The sequence below is a fragment of the Euprymna scolopes genome, chromosome 21, assembly GCF_053919585.1.
Source record: "Euprymna scolopes isolate OS-2025 chromosome 21, ASM5391958v1, whole genome shotgun sequence".
In the NCBI taxonomy this organism is placed as follows: Eukaryota; Metazoa; Mollusca; class Cephalopoda; order Sepiida; family Sepiolidae; genus Euprymna; species Euprymna scolopes.
Genome location: NC_136502.1, coordinates 115,487,915 through 115,498,690, shown reverse-complemented (window position 1 = coordinate 115,498,690; position 10,776 = coordinate 115,487,915).

Sequence of the window (10,776 nt, the reverse complement as noted above, 5' to 3'; positions counted from 1 at the left end):
CCATATAGGTGACCATTTGGGAAGTCTAGGTGCTGTATGTGCTCTCTGCTTATCTCGGCATTTGTTTTCAGTCATCATGTACATACACTTCACTTGCCACTGGTATTTAAAACAATGTCGACTCAGGAGAGGTGTGGTTGGAGATTGCGCACCTCCTGCCACAAAAAACATTTCATGCGCAGGCACCTCTACGCGGGTATCCATGGTCTGTCAAAGATTGAAGGAGCCTGACATGACACACACACACACACACACACACACATATATATATATATATATATATATATATATGATAAAGAATAAAAGATCGACTATATAAAAATATATACCAACACATATAGATTTAATCGTTTATTCAATATGAAGATTACATCAATTAAGTGTGTAGGATAAGTATACTCTTTCTACGTATTTCGAAGCCTAATGCTTCTTATTAGAAGAGGATAGAAGATGCTAGGTAATATATTAAGGATGCGACGTCTATCGATAGCTACATTAGGAGCAGAATAATGGGACGTGAAAGGAAAAGCCTAATACATTGAAACTGTGGAGGGAAAGATAGGAGAACTACAGTAATTACGTATAGAGAGGAAGGAAATTGGTGATATCATATAGTGGATATAGTTGATGTGTAGAGTGGTTACGAACTATGTGTAATTTCCTTCCTCTATCGCATTAATTACTGTAGTTCTCCTACATCCCCTTCCACAGTTTGAATGTATTAACCCTATCCTCATACGCCCCATTATTTCGCTCCTAATATATATATATATATATATATATATATATATATATATATATATATATATATATATATAGCTTTGCGCACGCGCGTCCATTCTACATGTGTTAATGTATATGTGTTTATGTGTGACTGATTATAATCTTCTACTATTCTATCTTTGAATAATGTCATCGCGTGAATATACCACAGGTTCAAGATTGTGTGAATTAAAAAAAAAAACTGTTTGTGTGATTCGAATGCAGCAAAATGATTGGTTGATCGCCGAAGAATAAAGCCGGCTGATTAGCTGATTAAGATTAACGTAATTTCATCAGTTTTTCTATTGACTGCCTCCCAGACTTTCATGATTATTATTATCATCTCGGTGCTTTCTCGCTTCACAGTTTCAAAGGAATCATAATGAAATTACTCCGGAATAGAAGTTTCAATTTAAATGCTGTTCTTTCTGATTTCCCTCTGTTTCTTTTTCTCTATCGTCGGTCGCCGGCAAATTTATCTACAACTGAATTCACACACACACACACACACACACACACACACACACACACACACACACACACACACACACACACACACAAAACAACTCTCGCATTATATCTGGGAGCACGCTGTTCGCCATTGCGTCCATCAATAGTTGGGGAAATTGTTTGAGGCTTGCCGTCTGGACATTTTATAGCAAAAGGAAAAGGCCCCTAACCCTTAATCAATTGTAAACAGACACAGTAAACATAAAGATTAATCAATGAAGTCCAAGCGCGAAGTTGCACCTATTCACCTAAATTTGATTATATAGACACAATGTGTACATAAGTTTCTGTTTAGAAAGACGCAGCCAGGAGGGTTTTGTAAAAAATAAAAATAAAAATAAAAAAAAAACAAAAAAAAAACATAAAAAAGAAAAGAAGAGCAAATCAAAATAAAGAATATTTATTAATCAATCAGGAAGAAAGAAAAACATAAAAAAAGTTTGTCAAATTCAGTGAAAATTGAATGCCATTTACCGTTTCCGATTATTAAGTGCACTGCAGCAGCTTAACTGATATAGGTTTAGAAGCCGGGGCTTCAAACTCACAGACTCCGGCTGTATGTTGCCCCAGACGTTTTGTGGCCCACTTGAAGCCATTTTTGTGACAAATATTTTAATCAAATCTAAATTTTAATATGTTTGATAAATCCATCACTCATCCGTATCATAATTTCGCAGAATACATTAGAATGCAATATACACTGCCCTTAGAATACCAAAATACATTGATTTTAGAATACCAAAATACATTGCTTTCAGAATAACAGAATACATTGATTTTAAAATAACAGAATACATTGATTTTAAAATAACAGAATACATTGATTTTAGAATAACAGTATACGTTGCTTGTTAAAATAACAGAATAAACTGTTTTTAGAATAGAAGAATACACTAGTCTCAGAATACATTGCTTGTAGAAAAGAAATTTCACAGTCAAAGTATAAACATTAATTTTAGAATTCTACTGAGAGAGAGCGAGCGAGCGAGAGAGAAAGAGAGAGAGAGAGAGAGAGAGAGAGAGAGAGAGAGAGAGAGAGAGAGAGGCAGTGGGGTGGCATTACTCTTAGAAAATACCACCCAGGGAAAACATTACTCACAACAACAACAACAAAAACAAACATTATTCTTTGAAAATCTTGCATTGGGATTGCTAATCTTTGTTTCGATGTGATGAACTGGAAGGTGACGGTGGTTAACTGGTTAACAAAGTGGACTGACGATCTGGGTGTTCCAAGTTCGAATCCAATTCGATCTACAAGAATCACTTTCAGTTACGATGTTAGTAAACTTCTTGTGGCCCCTTCCGTGAGTACCCGATGTCTTTATAAAAAGAATTCTGACTAGAAAATTATCGGGGAAACAAATGCCAACAATAGAATCTTTGAATTCATACGATATGATAAGGATGAAGGTGATCAACTCTCAGTCACCCCCTTCTAGTATCTTCTATTTGGGGAAAAAAGGAAAAATAAGATTTTGATATTTTGCATAATCAGATTAAATAATACGGTCGGGGTTGAACTTGTAGATAATAAGGCATGATAGGTGGCAAACAAATTGATTGGATCGAGTTTCTCCAATCACCCGTCTGACCAAAGTGACCAATGGCTAGCCACAAAGATGTTGTCATAGGACATTATGGATTGTTACCTATTGATGACCCCGTACCACTCTTTATGATGTTGCAATCGACGAATTCATGCCCCATGAACCAACACGCATTGTGTGCAGTTTCAGTCACAAAGAAGACCAAGACAAAGAATAGGAAATAACTCCAACTCACGTGTTCTTTGTACCTATTTACTATGCCTCCTCACGGGACAGAGTTAGACACCAGGGTCGTTTTTTAACGTGGAGAAAAGGTACAAAAATAAAAATTGTCTCAGTCGTGAAGGATTTCTCCTCCACCGAAAGAGAACAAGAAAATGAAGTGCAGCATCTGAAGAACAGATACTACACTTTGATCTTGTCCAAAAGGCCAAGTGTTCTTTGTAGCAGGAACATTTATTTCCTCAATTGCACAACCGTGACGTCATGCATGAAACCTCGAATGTCATCCTGTCTCTCATGTGATCACATGCATTATCTTGTCTCTCACGTGATCGTGAACGTTATTCACGCCTCTCTTCCTCTCTCTTATAGTGCTTTTTCCCCCCTACTAGTGACGTCATTTTGCATGTATTTACATCCATGTATCAGCGCTATCTTACATTACTACGTTTTAAGACAGTAGTGGTTTGCACATTATGAAGACTTAACTTATGCATTTCTCATCTAAATGGTTCATCTCTCTGTTGCAGATATTGACGGTATTAGATTCTAAAAAGCAACCTCTATCATGGACGTGCGTCAGAAGCAGAGGCGTGTCATTGAAGTCCTCCATGCAGAAAAAATTAAATCGATCAACATTCACTAGCGCTTGTTGAACGTTTACGAAACCGATGCAGTTAAGGTCAGCACAGTCAGAAGATGGGCCCATCGATTTCAGATGTGAGTGTGTAATGCTGTCTGGGAACCAACATGCGTTATGTCCAGTTTCAGTCACCAAGTGAAAGAATACTGCTGCCATATCTGGGCAGGAGCTGCTAAAAACAGCCTATCCTGCCTTGACAGAGTACAAAAAAGACTTCGTGGTTTAGTGGGGGGGGGTGCCCTTTTCTCTACCCTGCAACCTCTTTCCCACAGAAGAGACGTTGCGAGCCTATCCTTGTTTTATCGTTATTTCCATGGCAGGTGCTCGTCTGAACTCCAATCTCTCGTCCCCCCCCTCGCCAATCTTTCACGAAAAACACCCGTCTAGCCGAATCCACTGTGAAAAATTTCCCCCACTCTTTATCTGTACCTAAATCAAAACGTGGATTCCATGAACAAAGCTTCTTTCTTAGAACTGCACGCCTGTGGAACTCTGTTCCGTCTGCCTGCTTCCCACCTGACTACAACTTGGATGTGTTCAAGTCCAACGTTAACAAATTCCTAATGAGCTGCCCCCTTAAGTAAACACTTCATCAAATCTCCACACTAACATAATGTACTTTTTTTTTTTTTTTTTTTTTACACAGTGATCACCACTTATCAAGGCCCGGAAGCCATTCAGGGATAAGGGTTATTGCAAGTACATTGCAAGTACTTGCAATAACCCTTATCCCTGAGTGGCTTCCGGGCCTTGATAAGTGGTGACCACTGTGTAAAAAAAAACAATAAAAAACTCGCTTGTTCTTTCTAGTAGGAACATTTATTTCCTCTGTTCTTGTTGATACCCAGAAACAGACTGTCTCTTTCAAATCTCTCTGATGTGACCCATGACCTTTTTCCTGTTTTCAGAGACTTTTAATGTTAAGATTTTAAAAATCAACTTACAATGCCCCCCCTCGTCATTCAAATCTATCTTTAAAAGCTCCCAGTGTCTACATAGGGCTCCATTAAATAGAACAATCATTTTTCGAATTGGCAACAAATATGACTAATTAAGTTAGTTTAAGTTAAAAATGTCCGACCATTTCCTAGTTACACCTTTTTAGTCTTGTGTCACATTTTATGAATATAAGTATTTTCCCTACAAAATGTAAATATTTTCCCGCCAAAGATTGCAATAATTTTGGTTACATTAAAAAGAAAGTATAAATAATATTAGTTTTTTTTGGGGGGGGTGGGGACCATCACAATACATATTTCGAAAATAAAACTCAGTATCAACATGTTAAATGGTTGCTATTTTATTTCAAACGATATTATTTTTTCAGAAAGTAATTGCAGAGTTATGTACTCTTGGAGCAATATAAATGTGCGGGGATCAGGTGACTTATTTGCTCCCCCACTGAGCAAATTAGACACAAGGCCGTTTTTTAATGTGGGGAGGAAAAACCAGCTTCCCCAAGGGGGCACTCTGGCAGGGTCCAAAATTAGCAATTGTCTGATATGAAGGGTTTCCTTCACATTGACCAAACTAATTAACTTAAAAAGTAATTGTCCGATATGAAGGGTTGCCCCTACATTGACCAGAACTGATTACTTCCTTTTCCGCTCCTGGCCCTAAGGCCAAGAACAGCCTCTGCGCCTCTGCACCGTTCTATGGTAATTTAATTTTGCGAAAATTTTGGTGTGTTATTGTGCTTACCAAATTTGGTTTACATTTTGGTGATTAGGTTTATCGCTTTCAGAAAAAAATTATTATTTTGGTTGGTTCTATTTTATTGAAAAGATCTTCACGAAAGTATTTATTTCAATATTGAATAAAGTCAACAGAGTTTTTTCCGGCATGCTGTGCATATTGGGAGTCCAGCAACTTCCAGTAAGTACAAGTGTGTCAAACGAGTGCGACCTATATGTAATCGGTTTAATACAGAATGGAACGATAAAAATGTCGCCTTATAAAAGATTCCATTTCAGTTTGATGAAAACCGGTTCTCTTTTTATTTTTGTTGCAGACCATCAACTAGTTGGCCAGTTGTGTATAAATCCAAGAGCGATAGGAACCTTCTATCATGTCTGAAAGTGACACAATATTCAACAAGCGAGATCGGAGATACGCCGCTGTACAACTCATGCTCTCTACCAATCCAAGTTATGACAACAGGACCATTGCCAGCACTCTCAAAATGCACTGCTAAATTGCCATGAATAATAGGGACGTGCCCAGGGTGATGAAAACAAGGTTTCCGGCGATGGTTATGGTGATTGGTGTGGTTTCAAGTGAGAGCCACATCATGCCACCTCACATCTTTGAAGTCGGCTTGAAAGTCAACACCAAAGTGTACCTGGATGTACGGAAGAGTGTGGTGATCCAATCAGGTGGCTGCTGGCAGACCCTGGGTGTGCCAGCAGGACTTGACGCCAGTCCACTTGGCTTCAGAATGATTGCTACAACTTTGTAACCTTCTCTCACTCACTCCCCTCCTCCCCTGATCTGAACCTGCTGAAATACTTCGTTTGGTCATATGTCAAGAACATCACCAACATGACCTCCTAGTCTGATCGCCGCCATCTACCGAGTATTCGCCGAGCTCCTTCCAGCACTTGTGGAAAAGACATACTCCCAGTTCTGGACCTGTATCAAGGCGGTGATTGAGGTCAAAGGCGGCTACATTGAATAGATGTCAGGTCTCCTACATAATCAAGTTACCTGAATTGATTTTTTTCAATAAAAGTTTTAAACTAAAGCTTAGTGTTGTTTTTTTTAAGGTGACAATTTTATTGTTTCAGTCTGTATAACTTCTTTTTTTTCTGTTAGAGTTGTTTTTGTATACCAGTCTGTAATGATTGGTTTAATATTTTGTAATTTATCGTTTACACGTTGATTCCATTCTTCTTGCCATTTGTTGATGATCATTTTTTAAGATAGTGAAGCTGTCACATACGTGCATCGTTTTATGATTTTGAAGACTAAGAGAATTTTTTATTTTATTTATTTTTTTTATTACATTTTCACCCCAAACAAGACACATTGCCACTTTGTTGTAGGGGGCTACTATCAGGGACATAGGCATCAGGTGTACTGTGTAGGGAGTTGGGCAGCAAGCTGTCGGTTCACTTTACACTTGAACATGTCAGTACAGTTAGGGAAGCAGGGACCCGGATGGGAATTCCAAAGTCTAGCTGTCCTAGGAAAGAAACTACTGGAGTAGAAGGCTCTCTTACATCTAGGGATCTCTACTGTGTAGGGGTGGGATTTAGCTGCTTGTCAGGTTTGTCAGGGGTATTTATGTCGAGGGGACACAAGTGCTTGCAGTTCGTCAGAGCATTCACCGTTAAAGTACTTGTAGAACAGGCAGAGGGATGCAACGTTTCGTCGATGGGATAGAGGCTGAAGTTTAGATGACAGTTCAGGACCTATCAGATTGACGGATCTCTTTTGAACCTTATCTAGCAGCGAGAGACTAGAGGCAGATGCACCAGCCCAAATATGACAACAATACTCCATACATGGGCGAATGGTGGCCTTATAGAGGTATAGGATACTTTCGGGCGTTAGTATCTTTCTAGCACGGTAAAGAGAACCCACCTTTTTCGCGGCGGTCCCGGCGATACTCTCAATGTAATTGTTCCAACTCATGTTTCCTGTGAGCGTTAGGCCGAGGTGTTTAAAAGATGTAATTTCAGAGAAAGAGTCATTGGCCATTGGTATTGGTGGTAGAGAATGTTTCTTGTAATTATTGAAGGAAACGCATTTAGTCTTGGCAGCATTGAATGTGACCATCCATTTATGTCCCCATTCCACTACAGATCGGAGTTCATCCTCTAGTGTTTCTGCCATTTCTTTAGATATGTGTTCATTTGTTTTCCTATCATGTCTGTTATAGAGTGTGGTGTCGTCAGCATATATACCCATCTCACAGACAATTTTGTCAGGGAGGTCATTTATGAATATTAGGAATAACAGAGGTCCAAGGATAGACCCCTGAGGCACTCCTGCATTTATATCATATTGTTTAGATGTACAACTGTCGAGGACAACCTGGATTTTTCTCTTATCTAAGAAGGATTTAATTATGTTATGTATTCTTCCAGTGATACCATATGATCTGATTTTCCTGAGAAGACCTTCATGCCATAACCTGCCAAAAGCCTTAGCTATATCTAGAGCTACTGCTCTACCCTCCCCCGCTTTGTCCAGTGAATGGTATATACATTCAGAGATTACAGTTAGGATGTCTGCTGTGGAACGGGCTTGCCTAAATCAATATTGTTGGTCAGTCAGAAGTTTAGCATCTGTAAGGTGATGGACTAGAGCTTGGTTAATTATGGTTTCAAATATTTTGGCAAAAAGTGGGAGGAGGCTAATGGGGTGATAATTTACTGGGTCAGTTCTTTCGCCAGAATTCTTGAAAACTGGTACTACAGAAGCAGTTTTCCAGCATCCAGGAAAGCAAGCTTCATTAAGGCATTTGTTGTAAAGTTTGGAGAGAACTGGAGCTATTTCTGCGGAGCACCTTTTTGATAGCACAGCTGGGATGAGATCAGGTCCACATGCTTTTGCAGTGTCAAGATTTCTTATGATAGTATGCACCTGAGAAGGGGTAATTTTCAGATCGTCTAGTGTGGCATCTGTCCGCAAAGGAGAGTCAGGGAGGGGTATAACGAAAAACAAATGTTTCATCTTTGTTCTTTCAAAATGACTTCCAAGTTTTCATTTACTGTTCATGAAAGTATACTATTTTCTTTTTTGATTTGATATTAGACACAAAAAGCAGTAATAACGATTGAAATGATTCATTGTAAAAACAATGAATCTGAAGCTGAAGAAAAAAAAATCCGAATCATATATTTTTTTAACTCATCAATCTTCATTTAAGAAAAGTAAGATTCCAAGTTTTACAGATTTGACTAAAACTTTGCTAATGAATTGATTTATCAGGTTTTCTTCATAAGAATAGACTGTTTGGCAAAAGTCTATTCTCACGGACCAAGGATGAAAAATCGATTTGGTACGATATGTGCAGAGTATCAGTCAATACTTTTAATATTTTTTTTCTAAAATGAAGATTGATGAGCAAAAATATCTTTGCTTTGTTTCTTGTATATTTTACAGACCATGTTGAAATAATAACGTTATTATTTAGAAAGCCATTCTTAAGATGAAGAAGAGGCTTTTTTAACCATTTTGTACTTTCACCTAACAATTTAATAAATAAATTTAATTTTAACTTGAAAAACCTATCTAAAACTACTACGGTCCTTAAACTGCACAAGTAGTTTTCTCTATTGAGAAAAAAGTATATTTTACCTCTTTTTCCCGTATTGGCAATCAAGTTTTAGAGTTAGTGTTTATGTTAAAAAAGGGCCCGTTTTTTTTTGTTTATTTTTTGCACTATCCCTCCCGAATAAGCCAGACGCCTCATTAATCCAAACGCTAGCTCTAAGTCTGCTATGGTAATATCAAAAACGGTGATAGATTATTATTATTATTATTATTATTATTATTTAACCCAACCCAAGGAGACTGCAGGCTGTAACAAAGGTGAAGGAAGCAGTGCTGAGTGACTTTCTTTTTGCTGATGACTGTGTCAGCAATGCCAGCAACGAGCGAGAAATGTAAGACCAGATGAACAAATTCTCCGCAGCCTGTGACAACTTCGGTCTCACAATTAGCACAAAGAAGACCGAAGTTATGTTCTAACCAGCTCCCAGAAATCTGTATCATGAGCCAAGTATCTCAGTCAAGGGACAGAACCTTCAAGCGGTTGAGACCTTCACCTATCTGGCTAGCACTCTATCTCGGACAGCCACAATCAATCTCGAAATCAACAATAGAATCGTCAAGGCAAGCAGCGCATTCGGGAGACTCAGAAGCAAAGTCTGGGAAAGGAGAGGAATCAGCATTGACACCAAGCTGAAGGTTTACAGAGCAGTTGTCCTCATCACATTGCTCTATGGCTCAGACACCTACACTACCTACAGAAGGCACGAAAAAACGTTGAACTACTTCCACCTGAGATGTCTCCGAAATCACTTCCATATCAGATGGCAAGACAAAGTCCCTGATGCAAAGGTCCTAAAAAGTGCTAATCTTCCCAGCATAACTACTATCATTCGAAAGACCCAACTGAGATGGACAGGTCACGTCTTCCGCATGCCAGATGAAAGAATCACAAAACAACTCCTGTATGGCAAGCTGTGCCAAGGCAAGTGTTCAGTCGGAGCACCAAGAAAACACTTTAAGGACAACCTCAAAGTCTACCTCAAAGACTTCAACATCAGTACCGAGTCCTGGGAATCGCTTGCATCAGACAGACTTCACTGGCGTCACCTCATCAACAAAGGAGCTGAAACAGCTGAAGAGAGAAGAACCCTCAAAGCAGTACAGAAGCGTGCAACCCGCAAAGCCAGAGCAACAAGTTCTGTCCCCACAACACCTGCTCACCACTGTCCAACTTGTGGGAGAGCCTTCCATGCCCGGATCGGCCTTACAAGTCATCTCCAGAAGCACAAAAACAATACTTTTACTCACTGATGTCATGGTCATCTTCGACTTCGAAGGACGAACACGATTATTAATATTATTATTGTTGTTGTTGTTGTTGTTATTATTATTATTGGCATTGGCTCACAAGGAGCTTTCACACAGGTCTTCAAAGATCTCTCCCTGAAAACAGCCTGTGGTGTTCCCTGGAAGCTGAGTGACAACAAGTTTCCCCAGGTTTCCAGTACTCTCCAGCTCTTTTGATACCATTTGCAAATAAATTTGCATTATCGCAACAGCTGCTTGCCATTGATTTCTCATTGACAGTGGCTATTGGTCTTCGCTAGAATTTGAGTGGCAATAAGCCTCCCCAAGGTCCCAGTTCTCTTTGCACTTATTCGGCTGAGGTCTGATCAGTTCATCAGTCTTTCCTTCCTCTTTGACTCTACTTCGTTATTTGGTCTCGGTCTTTTTTATCTGGGGTGGGAGCAATGATGCGACAATAGGGAATAGGGTTGGGGTTGGGTTTGAGAACTTATAGATATGCGGCTTCAGTGTTCTTGGTTCCATGTAGCGTTTCATGCTTTGCCTATTATTATTATTATT